Source organism: Macrobrachium nipponense, chromosome 25 (genome assembly GCF_015104395.2).
Source record: "Macrobrachium nipponense isolate FS-2020 chromosome 25, ASM1510439v2, whole genome shotgun sequence".
NCBI lineage: Eukaryota > Metazoa > Arthropoda > Malacostraca > Decapoda > Palaemonidae > Macrobrachium > Macrobrachium nipponense.
In genome coordinates this window covers 49,110,389-49,132,067 of record NC_087214.1, presented here as the reverse complement: position 1 = coordinate 49,132,067, position 21,679 = coordinate 49,110,389, and positions in this window count along the sequence as shown.

The window sequence follows — 21,679 nt, the reverse complement described above, 5'->3', positions numbered from 1 at the left end:
TGTACAACAAAACTTCTGAAGAGCTGCAATCTGCCGTGAATGGCGTGCCATTGCGCGGAAGTGAACAGCTGCTGGCTGTGGCTGCAACATTCTTCTTTTGCAAAAGAGTAACAGGAATTCAAAACGTCCACCCTGTGTTCCTCTCTAAGGTCGCTCTCTATAGGAAGTCTTTTATGGTTCAAGATAAATGAACATGTTAACTTTATATCGCATCTGTATTACTGTATTGATCAAAAAAGAAACCCACAAGATTACCGAGTATGACTATTTTACACAGTATTTTGCTTAAAACTTTAAGAAAAATACTATGTAAATACTTACAAGTAAATAAATTATGCTCAGTAATCTTGTGGGTTTCTTTTTCCATCTGTAGAAGGAAATTGAAAGAAATTTTAGTTTGGTTCACTATATTGATCATGAATCTATATGTTAATGATTTTGTCAATTTGAGGATAAAACTGGTCAGAAGAATACTGGAGGTCAGATAGCATGAAGGGGGGAGAGAGAGAGAGAGAGAGAGAGAGAGAGAGAGAGAGAGAGAGAGAGAGAGAGAGAGAGAGAGAGAGAGAATTTAAACGTCAAGAGAAATCACGTAAGTTCCATATGCAGATGTGGTAATCATGAAAAGAAGGAGAGATATCTTGAAACTGTCCTTCGTACAAACCCTGAGAAAGTAGTATGTGGACACCAGAGGAGGAAATGGAGGACCTTGTCCTGCTTAATTAAGAAATATGAGAAGGGAGGCTGGAATCTAATGGAAGTTTGTGGTTCATAAAACATGAAATTCATGAGTGGTGGCTATTTACGGAGGCACTGTGGGCAAAAGACAAAAGCAGGAACATTCTGCTGTTTGATGCTGAAAATTCTCATAAGAATGGAATTCGAAAATAATGAATGATAATGTTTGTATTTTGATGTCCAAGTAATGCGCTATAATTTCTGTGGGGATTTGTTGAATAATGCAGCCGTGTTCAAAAGCCTTTTTGATTATAACAGTAAAAAAATAACAAAAAAACATTTCAGGAAAAAGTCCATTTCATTTAATATACTAATTCAATAGCTGACCCTCCAAGTATATGCTTTTATTTAACCCGACTTCTGCGTCTGTCTGTCCTCAAATCTTGCAACTCAATTTTCGACCTTTTCCCTTCAAACGACGGACCTGAAATTTCGCATGGTTACTCACTCCCAACCTCACATGATCAGTTGGTCAGCAGTGACCTCTAGTGACCCTACTACAGTGACCTCTCCCAGTATCTCAGGATTTGTATGAAACTCTTCGGATCTTTCACAACTTCTTTGAATCGGTAGAATCTCTTCTCTGTAAAACCCCTTCCATATTCCTCTCTTCCCTCTTCCCCTTCCCCCTCCCCCTCCCTCCTTCCCGTAAACGGATATCAGTCTCGTTAACTACAATTATAAATCAGTTACAATTTCTGTCAAAACTAAAAAGTATAGAATAAATAGTATAAAAGAATTTCCAAATATGCCTTTATTAAAATTCACTAAAAAGTAAAAAATAATGTTTTGAGACACCAAGATTTTCTTACAATTAATCATGTCTACAACAATAAAAGCGTGGGAGCCAAACATTGAAGGAAATACTACAAGAATATATATTTATTTATTTCATTTCTTGCAGCAATTCCTTCCATGTTTGGACCTCACGATTTTAATTTTGTAGACATGATCAATCGTAAGAAAAATAAAAATGGACGTCTCAAAATATTATTTTTTACTTTTGTGGCAGTTTAATAAAAACACGCTTAACAAGTGGTTTCTTCTATAATTTGTTATTTAAAAAAATAATTTTTTTGGTATGAATGCACCTTTCCGTCTCTACGAATTCTTGTCGACTCAGCCTTCACTTCTAGACATGAAAAAGTTCACCCTAGGCCTCAATGGCGTCAGAGAATAGACCATTTCTCTGGTCTATTGCAAATAAACTTCATAAGGATGTTCTATTGCCATCGCATTTGAAAGAGACTTACAAATCTCTACAGGAAAATATGGATTTTTCCTTTACTCTCATCAATCCTTAAGTAATCCTCTAGGCAATATCCATAATTCTTCAGAAATACTTATTGATAAAATGCCCGATTCCCGACGTCGAAGTGAGCATCGTAGAACCTCACTCAGTAATGGACAATAGTCGTGAAAGCTGCTTTGTTCGACGTTATGCAAGATCTCGTGACGTGGTCATTGCATCTGCAGGAATCCATTGCAAGGCCTCGAGACTGCTTTTTGGAGGATCATCCTGCTTACTGAAAGAAAAAACAAAATCTGGATAAAAACCTGGAATGGAAGACGTCGTCTGGAAAAGACCCAACAAAGCAGAAAAGGACCAGTTTCCACTTCCTCTTCCACGTTTTAGTTTTCTGTAAAGAGAAAACTATCGAGATGGCTATTTGTCTGTCCTTCCGCATTTTCTGTCCGCCCTCAGATTTTAAAAACTGCTGAGAATAGAGCTGCAAATTGGTAAGATAATCATCCACCCTCCAATCATCAAACATAGCAAATTACAGCCCTCTAGCCTCAGTAGGTTATTTTATTTTCTATAAGGTTAAAGCTATCCATGGTCGTGCGTGGCATCGCTATAGGTGCCATATAACACAGTCCACCACTGCGCATGAAAGTTTCATTGGCCGCGATGAGAGCTCATTCAGCATTATACGCTGTACAAAAAACTCGGTTGCGTCGAAGAAAGTTCAGCGCTTTGCTTACTTGTTTTTTCGTGAATTGGCAACAACCAAACAACTTGGGCCTCCATCCGGTCATTTCGAAGCAGATATGGGATAAGGGAAATATACACGAAAGAAAAAAGTAAGACAGCAATTGGTGGTCTCTCTTTCTCTCTACGTGATTTGATTTTTTTATACTGTTGTTAAGTTCCTCGCTGAACGAGTGGCTTACGTGCTCGCCTACCAATTCACTAGTCCTGAGTTCGATCCCCGCTGTGCCACCGTGGAATCAGAATAATTTGTTGTCTGGTGATTAGAAATTCATTTCTCGATAAAATGTGGTGCTGATCCCACTATAAACTGTAGGTCCCGTTGTGAGGTATCCAATTGGTTCCTAGCCACGCAAAAATATCTAATCCTTCGAGGCTAGCCCTAGGAGAGCTGTTAATCAGCTCAGTGGTCTGGCTAAACTAAGATATACTTAACATTTTATACATTCATTTCCATCTCATATCTTATCCAAGGGAAAAATTAAATAAATTAAATACTCTACCAATCCATAAGTTTAACTGCATTCCCTATACATACTCTTACGCCTATACACACACACACACATATATATATAATATATATATATATAATATATATATATATATATATATATATATAAAAATATGCTTAATGCAAGACCCTGAAGAAGTGTACAAACACTAGGTCCGCATGCCTTTTCATTCTTTCCTTCTAATGTTGCAGTAATTTAGTCACGTGATCCTTGTAACACCATCCATCAATACATACATACATACATACATACATTAAACAAAGTCGATAAAATTTTAAAATTAAAATTTCGTTTAACTTCAAAACGTGACTTCAGAGCCTTTCATGAACACCCCAGCTTTAACTGAGCATAAAAGAAAAGTATTCCTGAGGGAGATTCACAGTTGGATCTCGGTAAGATTTAGCTGTGGTAAAACTGTAAAGGATAAAAAAAGGACAAAAATAAAATCAATCAAACACGCTTGATATAAACACTATCAATAACAGCAATGATATATGCAGCACACATAAAATGGTAGTGGTTTGTCAGATAACTTTTTTTTTATTAGAATTCACATCAAGAGCAGTAGAGATGCTGCAATACCTTTTAAACGCGTTTTTCATTAGGAATTCACAGCAGGAGACAATAGAGATGCTGTAATATTCTTCAGTAATTAGGAGCTTACAAAAAAACATCTTTGGGGTATTAAGCAACCCAAAGACCAACAAATGTAGCGGTAATGATTACGTAGCTTGAACAAACACAACAGGATATAGGCAGCTATGTCTAGGAACGGTCGAACTTCAATGGAAGCAGGCAATCAGATAGACAAGAATAAAATTCATATTCATCAATACAAAAGATGATCCTCCCAGGGTTTTAACCAGATATATATCCCCCGCTGCGGCGTGTTTAGCAAAAGCCCGTTGGGGTGATGACGTTAAAACAAAGAAAAGACTAAATGTTATAAAGATAGTGACCCCAAGAAATATTAGTCTTAGACAACGACCACCAAAAACCCTTGGGGTCACTATCTAGGAAAGATCCCAAAAGAGTAGGGATAATAATACAAAGATGCTAACAATAATACAAGAAAACGAAAACGACTTTAAGAAACAGAAAAGACAACTTTGGTCTTTCCCTCATTCTCCACACTTCAAACATCCAGTCTGAATTTGAAGCTAACCACTCACCCGATACTTGCATGTAGTATAACCTGAAAGAATTGCTGAACTATTTACCTATCCTCAGCATTTCCTGTTTTTTCTTATACTTGTTTATGTGACGAAAACATTTGTGACAGCGCAAACACTGAGGTTCCTTTCGAGACTTCGGAAAGAAGGTACATTCTTATATATTTCACTTTATATTGCTGGTTCTTAATGCAGCAATGTTTTTGGTATCATCAAGTATCACAAGCTAATGCTGAACTGAACGCTATATTACAATACTATTATTTATTTAGGTTGATAATGTTGATAATCAATTCCCTGCTAGTATGACAGTGTATGATGAAAGTTCACTATAGACCAGCTGTGAAGTTGCAATTCTTGAACGTGACATATCAGTGACGTATCCCGAATTTCAGTGACAGGTGTATTTTCACGAAGCGACATATAGTTTTGCATAAATATTTTCCCTTAATAAAAATAGCCAATCATTCATTTTTTGTATCACAGTCCTTTCACAACTTATTAAAAACGATATTGGCAAAAATAAAGTACTTTCCTCAAGACATTCTAAAAAAAAATATATATACAAGTAAAAATTATTTTTGAAACCCATTTCCTCCGAACTGGGCAAAATGGCATACGTCAGTCCGTCAAAACAAGGACGGAGATTTTGTGTAGCAAATGGGGTAAAGATTTGCCATAATTCGGCTTCTCCAACGGCCTTCCTCAAGGTAGCAGTCTCTTTCCATTTCTACGTCATAATGAGACAACCTTTGTTACGTCGATGATACATTTTTAAATCTCTCTAACATTGCGGTGTCTCCAGGTATGCAAATGAACGTGACATAACAGTGACATACCAGGGAACTGCAAGACAGTGCCTGACCACTTCCATTGATGGCTTAATTACACTGAAGTGCAACGAATATTCCTCGAGAATCACCTTCCGCAATTTGTGCGTGAATTCTCATACCTGCAGCTCTTTACCAGTTAACCGCGTACGACCTAAAAGATACAGAATCTCCCTCCAGAGAGTGTTCATGAAAGGTTCTCAGGTCACATGTTAAATTCTAAACGAAATGTTAAAGTTTAATGTACTATGTTATACGAAATTATATTAATGGAATTTCTTAATTTATTGTATTGTGTTAAATGGAATAACCAAAAGGGAATTTTAGAATTGAATGTTATAAGTTGAATGAAAAAAACTCACAAGTATTGATATACATTGATGACCAGTGTATGAAATATAAAAATGATAAAATAACTGTTAATAAAATTAACGATGCATCGAACACAAAACAATATTTGCAAAAATTGGAAAGAAAATAACTTCAAATGCTAAATATACCAGTTAATTAGTAAGACCACAAGAGGTATGCAAAAAATTCCTTTAAACAAATCTGGAAGGTATAAACGTGTATGAAATCTATATAGGAGACTTTTAGATACAGAACTTAATACATCCCACCACTGATTTTACATTTGCATATCTACATTTCAAAATGACTGAGTCTTGTATTGTCCTAATAATTAATTGTGCAAGAATATTAATCATATACCTGGCCTTAGGACACAAATGATTAATAAGACAGAACAAAAGCTTTCAGCAGAGCCTATATTAAGGTGTTGAAGGGCGCAGCCAAGCGTAAAAACTTGACGCAATGATTTTAGTATCTCTCTCTCTCTCTCTCTCTCTCAGCTTAATTTAGCTTCCCGTCAAAGGATTTCCCACTTCCAGATAAATAACAGTTTTGGGAGGGAAAGGAATCCGGAGCCTCCCGACCTTTTGTAGGAATTTACTTCCGGCTGAGGCGTTCGAAAATATCTTCTGAAAATGCAAAGGTTTCCTCGAAGGAAACAATGGCAGAGGAAACTTACGTGACTAACTGTCTGTATCCTCGGCTGTCCTTAACCAGTCATGACACACTTGAAAGCTTCTTTAGGTTTCCACAGAGATGTTTTATTTTTTATTTTATTTGGCAATAGTACCAGTACAATAACTATCCTTTTAAAGGTATTCTGCCTACGGTCTGTCAGACTCAAAGAAATGTTTTTTGTTTGGTAAGTTCTTTATCAATACTTTTTAGTTTTTATAAAAGAAAAACTATTGAGATGGCTATTCGTCTTAAAAACTACTGAGGCTAGAGGGCTGCAAATTGCTATGTTGATCATACACCCTCCAACCATCAAACATACCAAATTGCAGCCCTCTAGCCTGAGTCGTTTTTATTTTATTTAAAGTTAGTCATGATCGTGTGTTTGGTACTGCTATAGGTGCCAACATCATAAGCCACTGCCGGGCCATGGCCAAGAGTTTCATACAGCATTATACGCTGTACAGAAAACTCGATTACGCCGAAGAAACTTGGCTCATTTCTTACATGTGTTTTTTGTACTATACTGAGCAAAGTTTTTTAAATTGTTTCATTTTCTTCAGGCAAATTCCGAACTTGATAATTTTATATCTAACATACAAGAAGGCCATTATTAAGAAAAAAATTACGAAGAGGCCATTCTTCGAAAAAAAAAAAAAAAAAAAAAAAAAATACAGGAAAGTAGGAAAGGAAGGTTTTATACCACAAAATACAAATGACGCGCATAGTTTCTCTGGGAAACGTGACCTGTGGAATTCCTATTTTGGAAGCAAAAAAGTATATAACCCATCCTGTGCCAGCGAGGTAAAAAAAAAAAAATAAATAAATAAATAAATAAAAAAAAATCATGGCGATGGCTATATGTATGCATAAGCTAAAATTTCATTTTGTTCTCTCTCTGCTCAATCTCTCTCTCTCTCTCTCTCTCTCTCATCTCTCTCTCTCTCTCTCATCTTTTTGTTTCTATGCTATTGATTAATGCATTAAAATTCCGTTCGAGATTCGTTGGAAAAATGAAAAGCTTCACGAGTTTATATTCAGATTCTCGTATTGGGAAAAAGTTCAAGTTTTAAAGAGTGAAAACTGAAATCTTTCAGGGATGATATAAATAAAATAGCGATTAGAATAATATAAGATTAATCATTCATGGAAATTAAAGATATTTCCTTAACATTTTCCCCGAGTATTTCCAATGTTATCTAAATCAAGAGGGAAAAATTTCCTTGTGTTAAACCCACGAGGAAGTTAACAGCTCAGGAAAGAGAAATTGCATATTTGTTAGCTGGATATTAAACAATGAATAGACTCCTTACTTATCCAAGACTTTCTTAATAGATAAAGGCGTGAGAAAACATTGTTATTGGAATCGACTATGATACAGCAATTGCAGAAAACCCCATTTCAGAAAATCTGAAGTCATGACCGTTTGACGAAGGCGATCAGCAGCTGCCAGGAACGAAATCTACTAAATCGAAGAGAAAACTATTCGTAATCGGCCTCAGTTCAATAACTTCAAACACTGAATCTTGAAGAATTACTCAGAATATGAAGAGGAAAAATAATCCAGTAAATGGAGTTTAGACGCATTATTTCTAATAGAATCTAAATTTCTAAAAAAAAAAAAAAAAAAAAAAAAGTTTTCTAATATTGAAATATGCTGTATAGTAAAGGTTGTGTAACATTCTCTCAGATTGTGGGATTAAAGCTGAAGTATTTGTATAATATTCTGCGATGAAACAGGAAGATATAATTTAGGTAATGGAAGTTATCATGTTTCGAAAAAGCTTTCGCCAACGATGCACGATTTCTTTGAAGAGCCTCTGAATAGCAAGACAAAAAAAATTCCCTTAATCAAAGATTACTTTTGAAGGGTGAGGCAGTGATGCGAGATTTATTATAGTTGAGATAAAATTATTCCAATCAAATGTCTGATCACGATATTTTGATGAAATCGATATAATAAATGAATCAAAGTAAGGTTAGAATAATGATTCATACCGAGACTGCCAGTAGAACATTGATATGTCATGCGTTGCAGCCCAGGGTACCTTGATTAAATAATACCCCGAAAGAAAACCTGGAAGACAAAGGGCGAACAACTTTGCGCAATAGATGGGGTCCTATCCGTCACCCCTCACCCCCATACCACCGATTGGTCACGCTTGTCCAACAATAGTTGCAACCAACTCTCTTTCATTTTTCCTTTTGTAACAGACGCCGCGGTTTTAGTCCCACCGTTGCATTCAATTGAATCGAGAATAGTCGCATTAAAACATTACCATATTGCTCAGCCGGACTTGGCTGGAAATATCTAAACGCAGCGGGTCCGATATTTCAATCTGTCTGGGCCAAATAATACTCCACTGAGAAAGTTATTGTGATCCTTCTTTATCTTTCTTGAATGTCGTATTTACGCACAACCTTTCCCAAGCCTCACGTCGGACATCCATTGTGTGTTAGTGGCACCATCCGAGTCGTTTCTCTAATAAAAATGAATAAATCAGTCTTACAACTCTTGGGTCAAAGGTCCAATTTTTCAGCGATATTTGGTTATGGTATTTTTACAACGTTTCATAATCAACGTAAACAGTTTGTCTCTAATTACTCAAGTAAATGAAACTAGGTATTAAGGGCACAGTTTTAAAACTTAGAAACAAGTCATGGCTCATGTTTAAAGTGCATTATTTCATTTCTTACAAGAGAGAGAGAGAGAGAAGAGAGAGAGAGTAGAGAGAGAGAGAGAGAGAGAGAGCGCTATTTCTGACCATCAACAAAGCAAACTGGTCTAAAAATAAAAATTTTCCTCCATTGACAAAAATAGCGTTTGACATTTTTTCTTGTCACCTCTCCAAAGCAAAAGTTCCTCATCCTCCTCCTCCTCCTTTCTTGCTCCACATGACATTCCCTCTGTGTAAAGGCTTTACAAATCTCGGGGAAAGTACGAGATGGAACGATTTCGTGAATGCAAGACGTTTTCCTTTTACTTTCATCTGGAGGCGCAGAAGGACCCCTCTGTATATTTCGGCGATTTGGACAAATTTTGGCAATACATACATATTACAAACATACATTTTATATATACATATAGATATATATCATATATATATATATATATATATAATATATATATATATATATATATATAGTATATATATTACACACGCAACCATACCATTAAAAAATGCAAGACGGAAATCAGTCATATGAAGATTTCAAGATTATGTTATACAAACAACCACAAGAACTGCTTATTCTTGACACATTGGTTATTAGACAACGAGTTCCCTCTTTGAACTGTCAAACAACCCTTGTATTTGTCTTAACGCTCTGCCTTCTTGGGGAAAAAATTGCATGTTTATTCCTAGTGCGTCCTTATCCTCCAGTGGTTTTTAAGTGTGTCTGTAGTTAAGTATGTTGTCTGGTTTTACTATTATCAAGTCCCAAGGCGTCTGTGCTTAGGTGCGTTTTATGTTCTTAACAATTTTATCTTAGTATTATTGTTTTTATGTTTTCTTCGCCCGATTTTCAAAATAAAGTCTTGTATTAGCTCATTAAATTAAATTAATCCACATTAACATATATATTTTAATGTTGTAGATCTCCCTGATGATGTGATTACGATTCATGAAACGTTGGAATAAATGGTTACCGTGTCATCTACGTCTGTATTCCTGCTTAACCATGGATGCGAATATATATATATGTATGTATGCTATATATATATATATATATATATATATATATATATATATATATATATATATATATATATATATATATATATATATATATAATATGAAGGCAGGTAGGAACACACAGGAATTTGACATTATGGCATTTATTCCGACGTTTCACAATATTTTTAATAACTTTTTTAAAAAATATAAAATAAAAACAATGTTATCTTTAAGTCAATTTAAATGGAGACCATATTTAAAACACACAACAAGTCAAGTTAAAAACAAGTTATATAAATAAAAAAAACTATGAAATTGAACACTAATATACAAGGATTTATATTTAAAAATAATAATAATAATAAATAAATAAATAACTTAAAGGAAGAGTGGAGCTAACCTGCCAGAGCAAAGTCAAGAGTAAAACTAAAAAAAGCAAAAACGAAAAGTAAACAATAAACAGGCGTTAAGAAACAACAACAGGCGTTAAGAACAACAACAAAGTCAAGATAAAAAAAAAGATTGAAAAAAAAAAGGTTGAAACAGCTGAGGACTTGGGATTTAAAACCGGAACAAATTGTTTCATTTTCAACGTCTCTAAAATAAATAGGTCTTAGAGTTGTTGACCTGTCCAATTATAGAGAAATCTTTGTATTCGAAGTTTGTTTTACATTGGATGGAATGATTTCTTATGTTAGATGCATCTGGGTTGAACAGGCGACATCCCGTTCTGTGACTGACCCTCTCATGAGAATCGACTTGTACCCTGAGAAGACGCTTCGTGGATCCCACATTAATTTCCCATATCACATCTGGGACAAGTAATATTTATATCCCACATTAGACGTCATCAAGGGCAGAGTCGGTCTTTTACTCTGAATATATATGTATATATACATATAATTAACATATGTACATTTAATTTCAGATATGTATGTATGCATATGTTTGTTTGTCTGCTCATTCCTCAAGTGAATGTCTACACCAGTGAACCCATGAATATGAAATTGGGCACAGAGGTTAAGATAACCATAGGGTTCGAACACAGGCTAATTAGATTTTCTTAAAAACATATCTCAACCCCCCTAAAAAGAAATTGCTTCTATCCCCCCCCCCCCAACAATGGATATTATACATTTGAACGCTTAATAAGTGTGTGTGTATATATATATATATATATATATATATATATATATATATATATATATATATATGTGTGTGTGTGTGTGTGTGTGTGTGTGGGGGGGGGTGTGTGTGTGTCTGTGTGTGTATGTGTGTGTGCAAGTGATCTAAAGAAATTTACATATCTCGTCAAAATAGCTTGAATACTCGGTATTTATTTTTTTATTGTTTATTTTTCATTCTATTTTTCTGATATAATCAACGGTAGTTGAAATGATAACATTTCTAACTTCCAGTTTAGTTACTCGCCCGTCGAAGACATTTATTTCTCATCTTCACAATCGTCTTGATTGCCACCATGATCTTTGAAGCTGTCGACGCCTCCAGAAGCCTCCAATCCTATGCCTTCAATGACTCCAAGTGCTTCCAAAGGCTCCGTGAGGAATCTATTGAAGAATGAAGAATCGTGTTGGAGCCGAAATAACGATTCTTTGGAATTCCCAAAGTTCAGTGGCTTTTTCTGTTTCTAGCATTTTTAACAGGTTGCAAGAAGGGTATAAAACCACTAACCATGTTTGCACTTAGTAAAGTTAAGGTTTGAACAAACTTATTGGCTCTGATCCGTTCCTGGATCAGTGTTATCTTTTGTAAATGGAAATATTATCCAAAACCTTGGATACTTTATTGGTAAAAATGCGATAGGTCTTATTCTGGGAGGCTTCTTGGACATGTACATACAAGTACTTGGAGGTAAGGAAGTCTCACCAAATTGCCCGAGATGACGTTTTCTATTCAACCGAAATGATATCCCTTCTGAAGGAGGAAAACTCTAGTCTCCTTCGTGAAATTGACGAGGGAAAGAGAAACGAGGAAGCTCTTACCAAGAGGAATGATGAATTAGTCAACGAGTTGAAAACGAAAATTGCAGACTATGAGGAAGCATTAATCCGGAAAGGAGAGGAAGTAGACACTCTAAAGGACCAACTCGCAGATAGAGACAAAGAGTGTGAGCGGAACAGAAACAAACTGGATGAAATGGAGAGTCGAGCATCGGACAATGACTTTTATTGTGGTTACCTGGAAGAGAAAGTCAAGGCGCATGAAGCGGAAAGGAAAAAATTAAACAAAAAGGGTGAGCACACAACTCGAAGAGAAGTTTGCGAACCTCACAGCAAGAATTATCTGCTCTTGCCATAAATCGTGACCTCGGAAAAAATCATGTTCATGAGGCACAGAAGAAGGTCCGTATTCTGGACGAGAGAGTTCAGCAGCTTCAACGAGAAAATGAAAAGCTGAAGGAGAAATTAGACGAGAGAGAGCGGGAAGTGGCCTCACTGAGTAATTTAAAAGCAAATAAACAAAAGAATAAAAATAATGCTCTGGTTGCAGAGAACAAGGCCCTCAAAGAAAAGATCGCAAAACGACAAGATCAAAATGGAATCCTCCAGAGCGAAAGAGCCGCAAGGAAATCACTAGAAACTGAGTTGAAGGAAGTAAGAGGAAATCTGAAAGTGGCGGAAGATACCTTGAGTCAGGTACAAAAGCGACTCAAAGAGGCCGAAGAAAAAAGTACACAGGTAGAAGTACATCGACGAAAAGTCCTGGAGGCAGAGGCTGATCGCTGTATTGAGATGGAAGATTTTCAGACAGCAATTGTTTTCCTGGGAATTATAACAAAGGACTATGATAATGTGTTGGATTGTCGTGTAAAGGAGTTGAGATGCCACACAGCTCTAGGAATGGTGGAAGAGGCCCAAAACAAAAAAATACTGGACAATTTACCTGCCGAGTATCAAGATGACTGTGATGTTCTGGTGGAGTCTGCCCTACTTTGTGCCTTTGATGCTGAGTTAGAGAAAGCTGAAATGATTTTGACTCAGGTTCTAGACCGATGTCCTAACCACGAAAGGGCACTCAAGGGAAAAGAGTTTCTGGAGCAGCGGAAGATATGGTACTCGATTCCATCGATGATAGATGAATGTGAAATCGATGCTGTTTTGGAAACGCTTACACACGCCCAGTCTCTGGAATCCTTTTTCCCGCAGGTACGTGTTGACTTGGCCAGAATGAAAGGAAACGTCTTTTGTAAGCTTGGACGGCTGCAAGAAGCATGTGACTGTTTCCTCGATGTACTGGATAAGGACGAAGATCAAGATGACTGGTAGGTTAGACTGGCATTGTGTCTCTTGCTGCTTGGAAGACACGGTGAAGCTACGGTCCATCTTGAGAAACTAGATGAAGATCAAGAAGATGTGGAAGAATTGATCGCAGCTGCCGAAACCCTGGAAAGAATGGAACTTCATGGCTGCCCCTACGACATCCTAGGCGTTGCTGAGGATGCTGCTTTGAAGGAAATAGAAAGGGCCTACAGGAAGCTGGCCCTCAAGAGCCACCCTGATAAGTTCCAGGGGCCTCAGGCAGAGCGACAACAAGTGAAAGAAATGATGCAAAAGATCAACTAACGCTAACGACATCCTACGTGACGCTGACGAAAGAGAGGAATACGACACTCTCAGGGGCTTCGTCAAGGACGTTGCGGATAAGCTGTTCGAAGATCCCAAGTTTCCCGATGAATCCGATGAAGAAGATGAGGAGTCAGAATTGTTTGAGGAAGAGGAAGAATGTGATGAAGAGAACGAAGAGGAGGAAACAGGATGAAGAGGAGGAAGAGGATGAAGAGGACGAAGAGGAAGAATGGGATGAAGAGGACGAAGAGGATGAAGAGGACGAAGAGGAAGAATGGGATGAAGAGGGACGAAGAGGATGAAGAGAACGAAGAGGAAGAATGGGATGAAGAGGACGAAGAGGAAGAATGAAAAAGGAAAAGGAAACAAATGAAAATGAGGAAAATTAAAGGAAAAACAAGAAGGAAACAGAAGGAGAAGCAGGAAAACCCAAAATTGAAAATGAAGGAAAAATTAAAGGAAACAAAAAGAAAAACGAAGAGAAGCACCCAAAATTGGAAGAATTTTGACTGGTTGCGAGTTGATGCTGGGTGCGTCGTATTCCGGAGGCGTTGCGATCTGTTCGGTCCATACTATGGGGTTGACTTCGGGATGGGTGTTGGTCTGTTGTAACCGGGCTACACCCGGTTCCAACAAACGGGAGGTCCCACCATCCCAAACACCCATCCTTCAGCCAACCTCAAAGACTGGGCCAAAGAGATCAAAACGCCCCCTTGAACGCGATGGAACAGCACCACAACAAACCGTCAGTCGGAATTCACCTGTGTACTTTGCATCTTATTTCATCATTTTTGCAACTCAACAGAGAAAGCTGGTAAATCACAAATAGATAGAAGGGCCCTCACGGGCAATGAAGGTATGTGAGAGCCATTCTCTTCTCTCGCTCTCGCTCGCTCTCCTTCTCTCTCTCTCTCTCTTCTCTCTCTATTTTCCCTTTTTCGTCTCTTTCTCTCTCTCCTTTCTCTCTGTGAGAGGTAGGAAGAGGAGAGGAGCTCAGGGCAGGAAGGGAGGTCACACCCCTCCTCTTCAGTCCTTAGCTTCTTTCCACTCTCTTCTCTCGCCTTCTCTCTCTCTCTCTCTTCTTCTCGCTCTCTTCCTCTCTTCCTTCTTTCTCCTTTCTTTGTCTCTTTCTCTCTCTCCTTCTCCTTGAGAGGTAGGAAGAGGAGAAGGGGCGCAGGGCAGGAAGGGAGGTCCCATCCCTCCCTTTCAGTCCTTGCTTCTTTTCCTCTATCTTTCTCTCTCTCTCTCTCTCTTCTCTTTCCTTCTTTCTTCCTTTCTCTGTCTTCTTTCTCTCTATCCTTCCTCTGTGAGAGGTAGGAAGAGGAGAAGGGGCTCAGGGAAGGAAGGGAGGTCACCACTTCACTTTAAATTCCTTGCTTTCTTTTCCCTCCCTTTATCCTTTCTTCTTTTCCTCTCTTCTCTCTCTCTCCTTCTTTCTTCCTTTCTTTGTATTTCTTTCCTTTCCTCTTTTCCTTCTCTCGTGAGGAGGTAGGAAGAGGAGAAGGGGCTTTTAGGGCAGGAAGGGTGAGGTCCACCCCCCCTTTCCAGGGTCATTCCCTTTTCTTTTCCTTATCTTTTTTTTCGCCTCTCTCTCTTTCTTTTTTCCTTCCTTTACTTTATTCTGTCTCTTTCTCTTCTCTCCTCTCTCTGTGAGAAGGTAGGAAGAGGAGAAGGGGTGGCTCAGGGCAGGAAGGGAGGTCCCACCCCTCCCTTTCACCGTTAAATCTTAGCTCCTCTCTATCTTTTCTCTCTCTCTCTCTCTCTCTCTCTTCTTCTTTCTTTCCTTTTGTCTCTTCTCTCTCCTCCTTTTCTCTGTGAGAGGTAGGAGGAAGGAAAAGGGGCGTCAGGGCATTGAATGGGAGGTCCACCCTCCTTTAGTCATTTTAGCTTGCTTTTCCTCTATCTTTCTCTCTCTCTTTCCTTTTTTTTTCTTTCTCTCTGTGCTCTTCTCTCTCTCTTCTCTCTGTGAGAAAGTGGAAGGGAGAAGAGAAGGGGGCTCAGGGCAGGAAGGCACGGTACCCACCCCCCCTCCCTTTCAGTCCTTAGCTTCTTTTCCTCTATCTTTCTCTCTCTCTTTTTTCCTTTTTTCTTCATTTCTCTGCTCTTTCTTTCTCTCTCCTTCTCTTCCGTGAGAAGTAGGAAGAGGAGAAGGGGCTCAGGGCAGGGGGAAGGGAGGTCCCACCCCTCCCTTTACAGTACCCTTAGCTTCTTTTCCTCTATCTCTCTCATTTCTCCTTTTTTTATCCTTTTTTTTTCCTTCTAAATCTGTCTCTTTCTCTCTCTCCTTCTCTCGTGAGAAGTAGGAAGAGGAGAAGGGGCTCAGGGCAGGAAGGGAGGTCCACCCCTCTTTCAGTCCTTGTTCTTTTCCTCTATCTTTCTCTCTCTCTTCTTTTTTCTTTCTTTCTCTGCTCTCTCTCTCTGTCTCTCTCTCTCTTTTCCCTTCGCTCTGAGAAGTAGGAAGAGGAGAAGGGGCTCAGGGCGGAGGAAGGAGGTCCCCCACTTCCCCCTCCAGTCTTAGCTTCTTTTTCCCTAGCTTCTCTCTCCTCTCTCTCTCTCTGTTTCCTTTTTTTTCCTTCTCTGTCTGTTTCTCTCTCTCCTTCTTCTCTTTGAGAAGTAGGAAGAGGAAGAAGGGGCTCAGGGCAGGAAGGGAGGTCCCACCCCTCCTTTCATCCCTTAGCTTCTTTTCCTCTTTATCTTTCTCTCTCCTCTCTCCTCCTTTCTTTCTTTCTTTCTTTGTCTCTTTCTCTCTCTCCTTCTCTCGTGAGAAGTAGGAAGAGGAGAAGGGCTCAGGGCAGGAAAGGGAGGTCCCACCCCTCCCTTTCAGTCCTTAGCTTCTTTTATTTCCTTTCTATCTTCTCTCTCTCTTTCCTTTTTCTTCTTCTCTGTCTCTTTCCTCTCTCTCTTCTCTCTGTGAGAGTAGGAAGAGGAGAGGGGGCTAGGGCAGGAAGGGAGGTCCACCCCTCCCTTTCCAGTCCTTAGCCTTCTTTTCCTCTATCTTTCTCTCTCTCTTTCCTCTCTTCTTCTCTCCTCTCTTTGTCTCTCTCTCTTCCTCTCTGTGAGAGTAGGAAGAGGAGAAGGGGCTCAGGGCAGGAAGGGAGGTCCCACCCCTCCCTTTCAGTCCCTTAGCTTCTTTTCCTCTATCTTTCTCTCTCTCTTTCCTTTTTTCTTCCCTTTTCTCTTTGTCTCTGTCTCTCTCCTTCTCTCCTGTGAGAAGTAGAAGAGGAGAAGGGGCTCAGGGCAGGAAGGGAGGTCCCACCCCTCCCCTCTTTAAGTCCTTAGCTTCTTTTTCTATCTCTCCTTTCTTTCTCTCTCTTTTTCCTTTTTTTTCTTTCTCTCTTTTTGTCTCTTTCTCTCTCTCTTCTCTCTTTGTGAGAAGTAGGAAGAGGAGAAGGGGCTCAGGGAAGGAAGGGAGGTCCCACCCCTCCCTTTCAGTCCTTAGCTTCTTTTCCTTCTCTTCCTTCTCTCTTCCTTTCCTTTCCTTCTTTCCTTTTTTCCTGTTCTTTCTTTCTCTCTCCTTCTCCTTCCTGTGAGAGGTAGGAAGAGGAAAGGCTTCAGGGGCAGGAAAGGGAGGTTCACCTCTCACTAAATCCTTCCTTCTTTTCTCTATCTTTCTCTCTCTTCTCTCTTCTCCTTCCTTTTTCTTCCTTTCTTTGTTTCTCTTTCTCTCTCCTTATTCTTTCTGTGAGAGGTAGGAAGAGGAGAAAGGGGGCTTAGTCAGGGAAGGGGGGTCCCACCCCTCCCTTTCAGTCCTTACTTTCCTTTTCCTTTATCTTTCTCTCTCTCTCTCTCTTTCCCTTCTTTCTTCCTTTCCTCTGTCTCTTTCTTCTTCCTTCCTTCTCTTGAGAGGTGAAAAGGAGAAGTCAGGGCAGGAAGGAGGTCCCACCTTCCAATTTAATCCCTTTAGCTTCTTTTCCTCATCCCCCCCCCCTTTTCTTTCTCTCTCTCTCTCTTTCCTCCTTCTTTCCTTCCTTTTCTTTGGCCTTTCTTTCTTTCCCTCTCTCCTTCCTCTGTGAGAAGGTAGGAAGAGGAGAAGGGGCTCAGGGCAGGAAGGGTTAGGTCCCACCCTCCCCTTTAAGTCCTTAGTTCTTTTCCTTTATCTCCTCTCTCTTTCTTTTTATCCTCTCTCCCTCTTTTCTTTCTCTCCTCTCTCTCTGTGAGAAGTAGGAAGAAGGAAAGGGGCTCAGGCAGGAGGGCCAGGTCCCACCCCTCCCTTTCAGTCTTAGCCTTCTTTCCTCTAGCTTTCTCTCTCTCTTTTCCTTTTTTTCTTCCTTTCTCTGTCTTCTTTCTCTCTCTCCTTCTCTCTGTGAGAATAGGAAAGAGGAGAGGGGGTCCTCAGCGGAAGGGAGGTCCCACCCCTCCCCTTAAGGTCCTTACTTCTTTTCCTCTACTTTCTCTCTCTCTTTCCTTTTTTCTTCCTTTCTCGTCTCTTTCTCTCTCTCCTTCTCTCTGTGAGGAAGTAGAAAGGAAAGGGGGGGGGGCTCAGGGCAGGAAGGGAGGTGGACCCCTCCCTTTCAGTCCTTACTTTCTTTCCTTTTTTCTTCTCTCTCTTTCCTTTTTTTTTTCCTTTTTTTTCCTTTTGGTTCTCTGTCTTTTCCTCTCCTCCCTTCTCTCTGTGAGAAGTTCCCCGGAAGAGGAGGAAGGGGCTCAGGGGCAGGAAGGGAGGTCACACCCTCCCTTTTCAGTCCTAGTTTCTTTTCCTCTCTCTCTTTTTCTCTCTCTCTCTTTTTTTTTTTTTCCTTTCTCTGTCTTTCTCTCTCTTCTTCTCTTTGAGAATAGGAAAGAGGAGAAGGGGCTCAGTTTCAGGAAGGGAGGTCCCACCCCTCCCTTTCAGTCCTTAGCTTCTTTTCCTCTATCGTTCTCTCTCCTTTCCCTTTTTTTTCCTTTCCTTTCTTTCTCTTCTTTCTCTCTCCTTCCTTCTCTGTGAGAGTAAGGAAGAGGAGAAGGGGCTCCCAGGGCAGGAAGGGAGGTCCCCCCCTTCCCTTTCAGTCCTTAGCTTTCTTTTGTCATCTTTCTCTCTCCTTTCCTTTTTTCTTCCTTTCTCTGTCTCTTTCCTCTCTCCTTCTCTCTTTGTAGAAGTGGAAAGGAGGGAAGGGCTCAGGGCAGAAAGGGAGGTCCCACCCCTCCCTTCAGTCTTAGCTTCTTTTCCTCTATCTTTCTCTCCCTCTCTCCTTCCTTCCTTTTCCATTTCTTGTCTCTTTCTCTCTCTTCCTTCTCTTGTGAAGGTAGGAAGAGGAGAAGGGCTCAGGGCATTTAAAGGGAGGTCCCACCCCTCCCTCATCCTAGCTTCTTTTCCTCTATCTTTCTCTCTCTCTTTCCTTTTTTCTTCCTTTCCTTTCTGTCTCTTTTCCGTCTCTCCTTCTCTTCTGTGAGAAGTAGGAAGAGGAGAAGGGGCTCAGGGCAGGAAGGGAGGTCCCACCCCTCCCTTTCAAGTCCTTAAGCTTCTTTTCCTTTTATCTTTCTCTCTCTCCTCTTCTTTCCTTTCCTTTTCTTTCCTTTCCTTCTCTGTTCTTCTCTCTCCCTTCTCTCTTGAGAAGTGGAAGAGGAGAAGGGGCTCAGGGCGGAAGGGAAGTCCCCCACCCCTCCCTTTAGGTCCTTAGCCTTCTTTTTCCTCTATCTTTCTCTCTTCTTTCCTTTCCTTTTCTTTCCTTTCTTTCTGGTCTCTTTCCTCTCTCCTTCCTTTCGTAGAGGTAGGGAAGAAGAGAAGGGGCTCGGGCGGAAGGGAGGTCCCACCCCTCCCTTTAAGTCCTTATTCTTTTCCTCTTATCTTTCCTCTCTCTCTTTCCTTCTTTCTTCCTTTCTCTACTTTTTCTCTTTCCTTCTCTCGTGAGAGGTAGAAATAGGAGAAGGGTGGCTCAGGGTGGAAGGGGAGGTCCCACCCTCCCTTTTCAATTCCTTCTTCTTTATCTCTCTCTCTCTTTTTCCTTCTTTCCTCCTTCCTTTCTGTCTCTTTCTCTCTCTCCTTCTTTTGTGAGAGGTAGGGAGGAGGAAAGGGGCTCAGGGCAGGAAGGGAGTCCCACCCCTACCTTTCAGTCCTTAGTTTCTTTTCCTCTCTCTCTCTCTTTCCTTCTTTCTTCCTTTCTCCTCTCTCCTTCTCTCTGAGATGTAGGAACAGGAGGGGCTCAGGGCAGGAAGGGAGGTCCCACCCCTCCCTTTCAGTTTCTTAGCTTCTTTTCCTCTGTCTCTCTCTCTTTACTTTTTTTCTTCTTTCTCTGTCTTTTTTTTCTCTCTTGATACTAATGATTCCAGTATTGTTAAATTCGTTTTCTTTTTGTACCTGTCCTATTATAGAAAAATCTTTATTGTCTATAAAAGTTTTACATATTTTTGAATGGTTTCTGATATTAGATTGTTCAGGGCTGGACAATCTGCTCCCAGTTTTCTGAAGCATCAATGCTCACTCACAACAAGCCTCTTCGTACATCCGACATAGATCCCTGACTACATTCTGGGGCACTTTGCACAGTGGTGCTCAAATCTTATGCGACTGATTCTTTCTGTATCATCCGGAATCTCAGACTCAATGTAACAGTTGCCAAGTAGTGCTTTTTTTTATTTTATTTCGAATGTCATACACGTCGACAAGTTTGCGAATTCACAACTAATACTATTTTCCCTAAGAATATATAGATATGATCTCTTTCATGCACTGCACTGGTATCATTCGTAGTTTACATCAAATGAACTGAATACATATACTTTTTCACTGGTTAGCTCCTGGCACGGCGACACAAGATTGGTGGGGTTTCCAATGCCAACGTGCTCGAAGTGTTCATTGCAACTACCTCTACAACATATGACCGTAGATCTAATACCTCAACAGCTATAAACAAACTTTTAAAATAAGTTACAAACAGTTTCATTTGGATTTCGAAGTTTTACGCTATTTTCAAACGGTGTGTATGCTGCGGTAATGATTTATAGGTCTAACAAAAAAAATCGAAGACTACTGAGTTGCAATCTAATTACTAAGGGTTCATTTTAGAGATTATCCGTTCTTTCCAAAAAAAAAAAAAAAAAGTGAGGATTCTTTAAATTATCTCGAGAAGATAGAATATACCAATTAAATAGTGCATTATATTAACGTCGTCTAGGCCTATGCAAAAGAAAAATTGATAACGAAGACTTATTTTCATAAATGTAGTGCCGCTTAATTTTGGTGTGTAATTGATTCATGGATAACTTAAAGAGCGAGAATATGCAGATCATTTCATATGCTCTCCCGCCAGAAAATGATTAGAATGTGAACGTCAGTGTAATGTATTTTTAGCATGTAAAGAAAATAGCACAGCTAGGCGTAGGAACAATGTCTTGGCATTAACAAAGGCATAACTTGCATGGGCGAAAATCTGCTGTATGGTAGTAAAAAAATTACTTTTTGAAGTGTAAAGTAAAGATATAACACAATTAATTCTATTTTTTATGAAAACACAAAATTCCTGTAACAAATTATAAAGTAAATGTTTTAAGAAAACATTTCCTTTTTCCTACGCAAGTAAAAAAGAAAATTTACATTCATGTAGACCTATTTGGATAAAATAAATAAATAATAAAATACTCGAGAACTTTTACAGTAACACGTCATATTAAACTGAAATACATATATTTCACATCATAATAAGGAAACTATAATACCTAAAGAAATGAGAAATTAATATTTTGTATGAGAGCCTAAAATGATCGATTACTCTATTAATCCTGTGGGTATTGAATCTACTAAATTTTACATACGTCAGTTCCTCTGAGGGATTCCCACACTGACAAACAGTGGGAAATTAAAGCGTGTTTGGTATTTGGAAAACCACCTTCCCTTCCCTGTCATGATACCCATAAATTCTCCATTGGAAGTCGGGAGATTGGCGGGCCATTCAACACGACGATGTGGGTGACTTTTCAACCAATCCTTAACTAATTTGCTGTTATGAACAGAACGAGTTGTCCATGGTAATGGAGATGGGCATAAGTTCGGGGAGCAGAGTTCTCAAAGTATATATCAGCACTTCCTCCAGTATTTCTGCATAGTGATAGCAATCCAGTATTTCATGAATAGGCAACAGTGCTCCTGGTCCGCAAGACGCCATCCAACCCCAAAAGTCCTACTGAAATTCCGCCATCCAACCCAAAGTCCTACTGAAATTCTGCCGCTT